Source organism: Cebus imitator, unplaced genomic scaffold (genome assembly GCF_001604975.1).
Source record: "Cebus imitator isolate Cc_AM_T3 unplaced genomic scaffold, Cebus_imitator-1.0 Scaffold297, whole genome shotgun sequence".
Lineage (NCBI taxonomy): Eukaryota > Metazoa > Chordata > Mammalia > Primates > Cebidae > Cebus > Cebus imitator.
In genome coordinates, this window is record NW_016107612.1 from 1715988 (window position 1) to 1723236 (window position 7249).

General features: G+C 40.1%; 1 protein-coding gene across 8 annotated transcripts in view; it reads left to right on the plus strand.

Annotated features, from left to right (window-relative positions):
* The window catches only part of PSME3IP1 (proteasome activator subunit 3 interacting protein 1), a 33215-nt gene that overhangs the window by 22997 nt on the left and 2969 nt on the right, over positions 1 to 7249 (plus strand). The window lies entirely within an intron of this gene.

Genomic DNA, 7249 nt, shown 5'->3' on the forward strand with positions numbered 1-7249 from the left:
TTTTTTTAAGATAGGGTTTCACCTTGTTGGTCAGGCTGGTCTTGTACTCCCGACCTCAGGTGATCCGCCTGCCTTGGCCTCCAAAGTGCTTGAATTACAGGCGTGAGCCACCATGCCCGGCTGAAGAGTCTACCTTTTATCCATATCCTCTCCCATCTAACTCTTCTTAGAGGGAAACAGAATTATATCATTTTGTTTTTTGAGACGAAGTCTCACTCTGTCACCCAGGCTGGAGTGTAGTGGCCCATTCTCAGCTCACTGCAATCTCTGCCTCCTGAGCTTAAGTCATTCTCCTGCCTCAGCCTCCCAAGTATCTGGGTTTACAGGTGCATGCTACCACACCTGGCTAATTTTTGTATTTTTAGTAGAGATGGGGTTTCACCATGCTGGCCAGGCTGGTCTTGCACTCCTGACCTCAAATGATCTGCCTGCCTCAGCCTCCCAAAGTGCTGGGATTACAGGAGTGAGCCATCAAGCCCGGCCACATTTCTTAATGTATCCATCAAGAGCTATTCTATGATGTACAAGCAATTGTAAGTATGTATTGTTTAAATGCTTTATTATGGATAATTTATGCAGTATTCAGAAGTTGGGATAAGTATAATAAACCTCCATCACCTAGCTTCAGTGACTTTTTTTTCCTTTGTAAGCTATGTCCTACAGGAAAGAGCTTCAACAATTTTTTTTTTTTTTTTTTTGAGACAGAGTCACTCAGGCTAGAGTGTAGAGTGGCATGATCTTGGCTCCCTGCAGCCTCTGCCTTCCCGGTTCAAGCAATTCTCATGCCTCAACCACCCAAGTAGCTAGACTATAGTCATGTGCCACCATGCCCAGCTAATTTTTGTACTTTTAGTAGAGACGGAGTTTCACCATGTTGGCCAGGCTGGTCTCAAACTCCTGGCCGAAAGTGACCCGCCTGCCTAAGCCCCTCAAGGTGCTGGGAATACAGGTATGAGCCACCACACCAGTCAACAGTTTTTAACACATAGCCAATTTTATTTCATTTATATCTCTCAACTGTAATATTTTGTGACAATTTTGGACATTATATCATTTTATTCATTATTCTTAATATGTGTCTCTAGCAAATACAAGTTCTTATTTTGTTTCTTTGTTTTAACAATTACAATACCATTATATTAATAATTACCAAATATCGATTTAGTATTTATCTTCTCCAATTATCTCAAAAAAAAGTTTTTTCTTTTTAAAAATTATGATTTAAGCAAGGACCAGACCTTATATTTGGCTACTATGGCTTTTTAAAAAAATTATTGAGGTATAATTCACATATCATAAAATTCACCCTATAAAGTGTACAACTCAGTGGTTTATATATTTAAAAAAATCTGTTGACCATAAATATGGGTTTATTTCTGGACTCTCTTGATCACTAAAGCTTTGGAGTAAGTTTTGAAATTGGGAAGTATGAGTCTTCTAACTTGGCTCCTCTTTTTCAAGATTGTTTTGGCTATTTGGAGTCTCTTGCATTTCCATATGAATTTTGGGATCGGCTTGTTAGTTTCTGCAGAAAAGGCAGCTAGCTAAGATTTTGATACAGGAATTTTTGGAATCTGTAGATAATTTTGGCAATATTGCCATTTTATATCATCTTAACGATAGGCTAATATACCTTTTAATTTGAATTTAATCTCTAAGTTCTTTCTGAATTTATATTTTGTTTTCTTTGTATTTTATTTGTGGAGAAACTGGGTCTTTGTTCTTAAACATTCCTCAGGCTCTAGATTTAGCTGATTGCATCCCCATGCTGTTTCCTGCTACTCCTGTAAAATGGTAATTAGATCTGGAAGCTTGATCAAGTTGGTTTTTTCAGCAAGAATACATCATATATTGTTTTGATACTTTTATTATTAGTAGTATTTTAATGTAATCTACTCTATTCATTGCTTAATTCAGCAGTTATTGTACTTTGGGAATCATGGCATAATTGGACATAAAGTGCTTCCTTGTTCCTTTTTAAGGCTGTATAGTATTGTATATTGTATGGGTATGTCATAGTATATTTATCCCACTTTTTAATTGAACGCTTAGATTGTTTCCATTCTTCCCCTGTTCTGATGTTTCAGTAATAATCCTGCATGTGCATAATTTTTCACTTGCACAAATATATCAGGTTAAATGCTTTGAATTAGACTTGATAGGTCAGAGAGGATACGCATTTGTAATTTAGGTAAATATTGCCAAATCGCCCTTCAGATAAGTTATCCCAATTTATACTCAATCAGCAATTTTGGAATTTTTCACTGACATCTTTTTAATAAATAGGAAACTTGGTTAAATAGGATAAATGTATACTGCGTATGTGAATACACATACATACACAAAACTTCATAGGAATATTTTTCTTTTAATTTTTTTAGAGATGGGATCTCACTTTGTTGCTTAGGCTGTAGTGCTTTGACTTTTCACAGGTGCGATCATGGCACACTATAGCCACAAACTCCCAGGCTCAGGTGATCCTCCCACATCAGCCTCCTGAGTAGCTGGGGCTAAATGCTCCTGGCATAGGAATCTTAAGCGTATTTCCACGAGTAAACTAGTTGCCTTCTGCATGGTACTTATTTTCTGGTAGGAACTATATGAATTAATAATTGGAAAGGAAAATTTGTGTGGCTTCTTTGAACTACCTCAGGCAGACACTTGTGTTTCAGAGCCATCTTTTTGTCATTCTAAATCCCTTCTTCCTACTTCTGCATTCCTGCAACAGAAACTAGGCAGGAAGTGTCCTCCTTTGCTAGGACTTAAGGCCCCACAAAAAGGCTCCCTGAGGCTTGCTTCAGTCTTGCCCTTGGCAGTAGGAGGATTTGCCCCTTGGACTCCCAGAAGATAACCCTATGACCCTGATAGAGATTCAGGCTTCCCCCACTGAAGACTCTGAACTTAAGCACTGAGCAGAGCCAGTGAATGCACAAGTTGGCCCCATCTACTCCCAAGTCACGCATCTGTCTGAATACTAAGAACATTCTCTATTAGTAATTTTCTGTGTTAATTTGGTATGACAATGTGGTCCTGCAAATGCAGAAGTTGGCAGGAAACTTCACCAAATGGGTGAGATCAGAGGGCACCATTTTGTTCTCTTTGGACAGTTAACTGCTTTTGGAATGAAATTTGTCAGAGTTGCAATCTCTTTTCTTTCTTGAAACCTCCTAGATAATTGGGATATTTGGTCTTTTCATGTAAATTCTTCTGATGCCACAGTGGTCCAGATTCCTTGATTATATTTCTGTAGCTAACTTCCATCCTTCCGTTCGGCCAGCTCTCTACCCCCACAGGCACTCTGACTTCCATCCTTCTTTTGTGTGTAAAACAGACCTTTAAATTCCATTCATCCTTGAAACATGGTCATGTGCCACATAACGGCATTTTGCTCAATGAAGGGTGCTTATATGACAGTGGTCCCATAAAATTATGATACCATATTTTTACTGTACCTTTTCTGTGCTTACAACTACTGAGCATTGTATTACAACTGCCTACAGTATTCATACAGTAACATGCTGAACAGGTTTGTAGCCTAGGAGCAATAGGCTGTATACCATATGGCCTACATGTGTAGTAGGCTGTACCATCTAGGTTGCATAAGTACTCTATGATGTTCATAATGATAAAATTGTCTAATGATGCATTTCTCAGGTCAGATCCCCATCATTAAGCAAGGGCAATTGTACTTGATAAAATGAAATATCTCATTCAACAATTTCACATAAGTTAGTTTTCGAAGTAACTGATATATATGCCCTTATAAGGTTTTTTGGTGTTTTGTTTTTGTTTTGTTTTTGAGACAGTCTCACTCTGTCACCTAGGCTGGAGTGCAGTGGCACGATCCTCCGCCTCCCAGGCTCAAGTGATTCTCCTGCCTCAGCCACCAAGTAGCTGGGATTACAGGCATGTGCCATCACACTCGGCTAATTATTGTATTTTTAGTAGAGATGGGGTTCCCCCATGTTGGCCAGGCTGGTCTCAAACTTCTGACCTCAGATGATCCATCTGCCTCAGCCTCCCAAAGTGCTGGGATTACAGGCGTGAGCCACCACTCCTGGCCGTTTTTTTTTTTTTTTAAACAACCAAATTTTTCTAATAGAATGCTGAAAGTATCATTCTATATGGTATACATAAGTAATACAATGTATGTTTAAGTCATGATTGATGTTATGTCCCAAATGTTACGAGAGCATCACATTTTTATACCCTTTCCTCCCAAATTAGCCAACTGCAATGAAACTCTGTAAACTAACACATTTTCCTGCATTCTGACTTCTGACCCTTGTGAATGTAAGCTTGCTCTGAGCCAGACCCTGTGCTGTATGTCCTGGAAGTGGAATGGTGATAAAAGAGCTCTTGCCTTCAAGGGGCTTACAGTTAGTGGAGAATACAAACAAGCAACCCTTCTCCTCTGCCTTCTTAGAAGCTTTCATACTGGGATACTGAGATAAATGGAACTAGTCCTCCTTAGTTTAAGTGGCTTAGGATGTTCTTTGAATTTTTGTATTTGCTTTTTAAAAACATTGTCTACCCAAGCACAGCTAAGTGTTAAAAAGTTGTCTGAATTGGTAACATATGCACATAATAAAACATTTAGGCCAGGTGAGGTAGCTCATTCCTGTAATCCCAGCACTCTGGGAGGCTGAAGCAAGAAGATTACTTGAGCCTAGGAATTTAACTTGGGCAGCATAGTGAGACCTATGTTCTCAAAGAAATAAAAGAAAAGAAAAATTCAAAAGAATGTGGAAAAAAAAATTCAGAAAAAAGAAAAGAAAAAGAAAAATTCAAAAAAGTAAGTCTCCCCCATTTTCCAGCTACTTAATTCCTTTCCCCTGAGCAGCCACTGCTGCCAGTTTTTATGTATTGTTCTTAGACACTGTCATACATATACATGGGCATGTCCACTTCCCTCCCAAATTGTAACTTTCACACACTGTACTGCCTCTTGCCTTTTTCGTTTAGCACAATATCTTGGGGATCATTCAATAATAGTACACACAGAGATGCTTTCTTCTTCTTCTTCTTTCTTCTTTTCTTTTTTCTTCTTTCTTCTTCCTCTTTTTTGAAATAGCGTCTTGCTCTGTCACCCAAGTTGGAGTGCAGTTACCCAGGTTGGTGTGATCATGGCTCACTACAGCCTCAACTTCCCCAGTTCAAGTGATCCTCCCACCTCAGCCTCCTGAGTAGCTGGGACTACAGGTGTATATCACCACACCTTGCTAATTTTTAAAATTTTTTTGTAGAGGCAGTGTCTCCCTCTGTTGCCCAGACTGGCCGCAAACTCCTGGGGTCAAGTGATCCCCCTGCTTTGGCCTCCCACAGTGCAGGGATTACAGGCATGAGCCATTATGCCCAGCTACTTTATTCTTCTTAATGGTTGAATAGTAGTCCGTTACTTAACAAGCCATCTATTAATGGACATATTGGTGTCTGTAGTCTTTCACTACTGTAAACAGTGCTGCAATGAATGTTCTCTTATGAACATCATTTAAGTTTGAAGAGCATTGCCAAATTTCTCTGTACCCTCGAACAACATATGAAGTTTGCTGTTCCCAACACATTCCCTCCTAATATATTGTTTACCCCCTTATGTTTAAAATTCGTCTGTTCCTTTTTCTGTGAGCTGTTCATGTTCTCTGTTCACTTTTCTATTTAGCTGTTGGTTGTTTTTTTAACAGATTTGGAAGAACTCTTAGTATCTTAAAGAAATTTGCTTTTGTGATATTTGTTGCAAGTATTTGCTCTTGCCTTTTTTTGTAGCCTTGCTCTCACCATCTCTGCAGTCATTATCAGCTTTCATTTTACTTTTCTCCATCTTCGTGTTTTAACATTGCTTATCTTTAGCAGTTCCCTTTTCCCTTCTTAGAGTTTCTTGCACAAACAAGTAAATACATTGATCTCCTGAACTTTGTGTGGTGGCCGTTTGATATCTCTTCTAACTGCTCAGTGGTATTGTTTGCTTACTCCTGGTTTCCTATACTTGGAGCTGTGGATTCTTTTCACATTTACTTGAGATGTCTGAGTAAATGAGGTGTTAGCACATCTAAGGCATAACTCTAAAAGTTGTATGCTTGTTAGCCTGTGGCGATGAACTACGAACTCCAACCCTTACTCTGCAGTGAGCTCGGATGATCACTTTAGTATGTTATCATTTAATTCACATTTAGTTTAACATTTTCTGCCCTAAGCCACCTACAACCTTGCCAAGTGATTTGACTTTCCTCATCAGTAAGATGGGGATGATGCCTATACATCAGATTGTAGTGATTAAATAAGGCTGGAAACATTTTAGGGAAAAAGGGAAGGGCTGGAGTAGAGTTCTTAACTTTCCCTTTAGTCTTCAAGTCCTCCATTTTCTTTCTTCCTCCTTCTTTTTTTTTCCTTGAAACAGGGTCTTGCTCTGTTTTCCAGGCTGGAGTACACTGGTGCCATCATAGCCACTGTAACCCTGAATTCCTGGGCTTAAGCAATCCTTGCCTCAGCCTTATGAGTAGCTGGGACCAAAGGCACAACCATCACACCCAACTAATTTTTTTTTTTTTTTTTTGAGATGTAGTCTTGCTCTGTTGCCCAGATTGGAGTGCAGTGGTGCGATCTTGGCTCGCTGCAACCACTGCCTCCTGGATTCAAACTATTCTCCTCCCTCACTCTCCCTAGTAATTAGGATTACAGGCATGCATCACCATGCCCATTTTTTTGTTCTTTTAGTAGTGTTAGGGTTTCACTATATTGGGCAGGCAGGTCTTGAACTCCTGACCTCAAGTGATCCACCCACCTCGGCCTCCCAAAGTGCTGGGATTACAGGCATGAGCCACCGCGCTCGGCAGCGACTAATTTTTTAAAACATTTTCTTGTAGAGACAGGGACTCACTATGTTGCCCAGGCTGGTCTTAAACTCCGGACCTCAAGTGGTCCTCCCATCTCAGCCTTCCAAAGTGCTAGGATTGTAGGCATGAGCCACCATGCCCAACCAAGTCCTGCATTGTCTAGATTGAGGTCTTTGTCATTGAGATGGCAGAACAACTGTGGGTTTCCTGTAAGAGAAAGAGTCTTAGCTCCTAGGTGACATTCTGCATGGCCTTAAAATGTTACCTGATGGCCAGGCGCGGTGGCTCACGCCTGTAATCCCAGCACTTTGGGAGGCCGAGGAGGGTGGATCACGAGGTCAAGAGATAGAGACCATCCTGGTCAACATGGTGAAACCCCGTCTCTACTAAAAACTACAAAAAATTAGCGGGCATGGTGG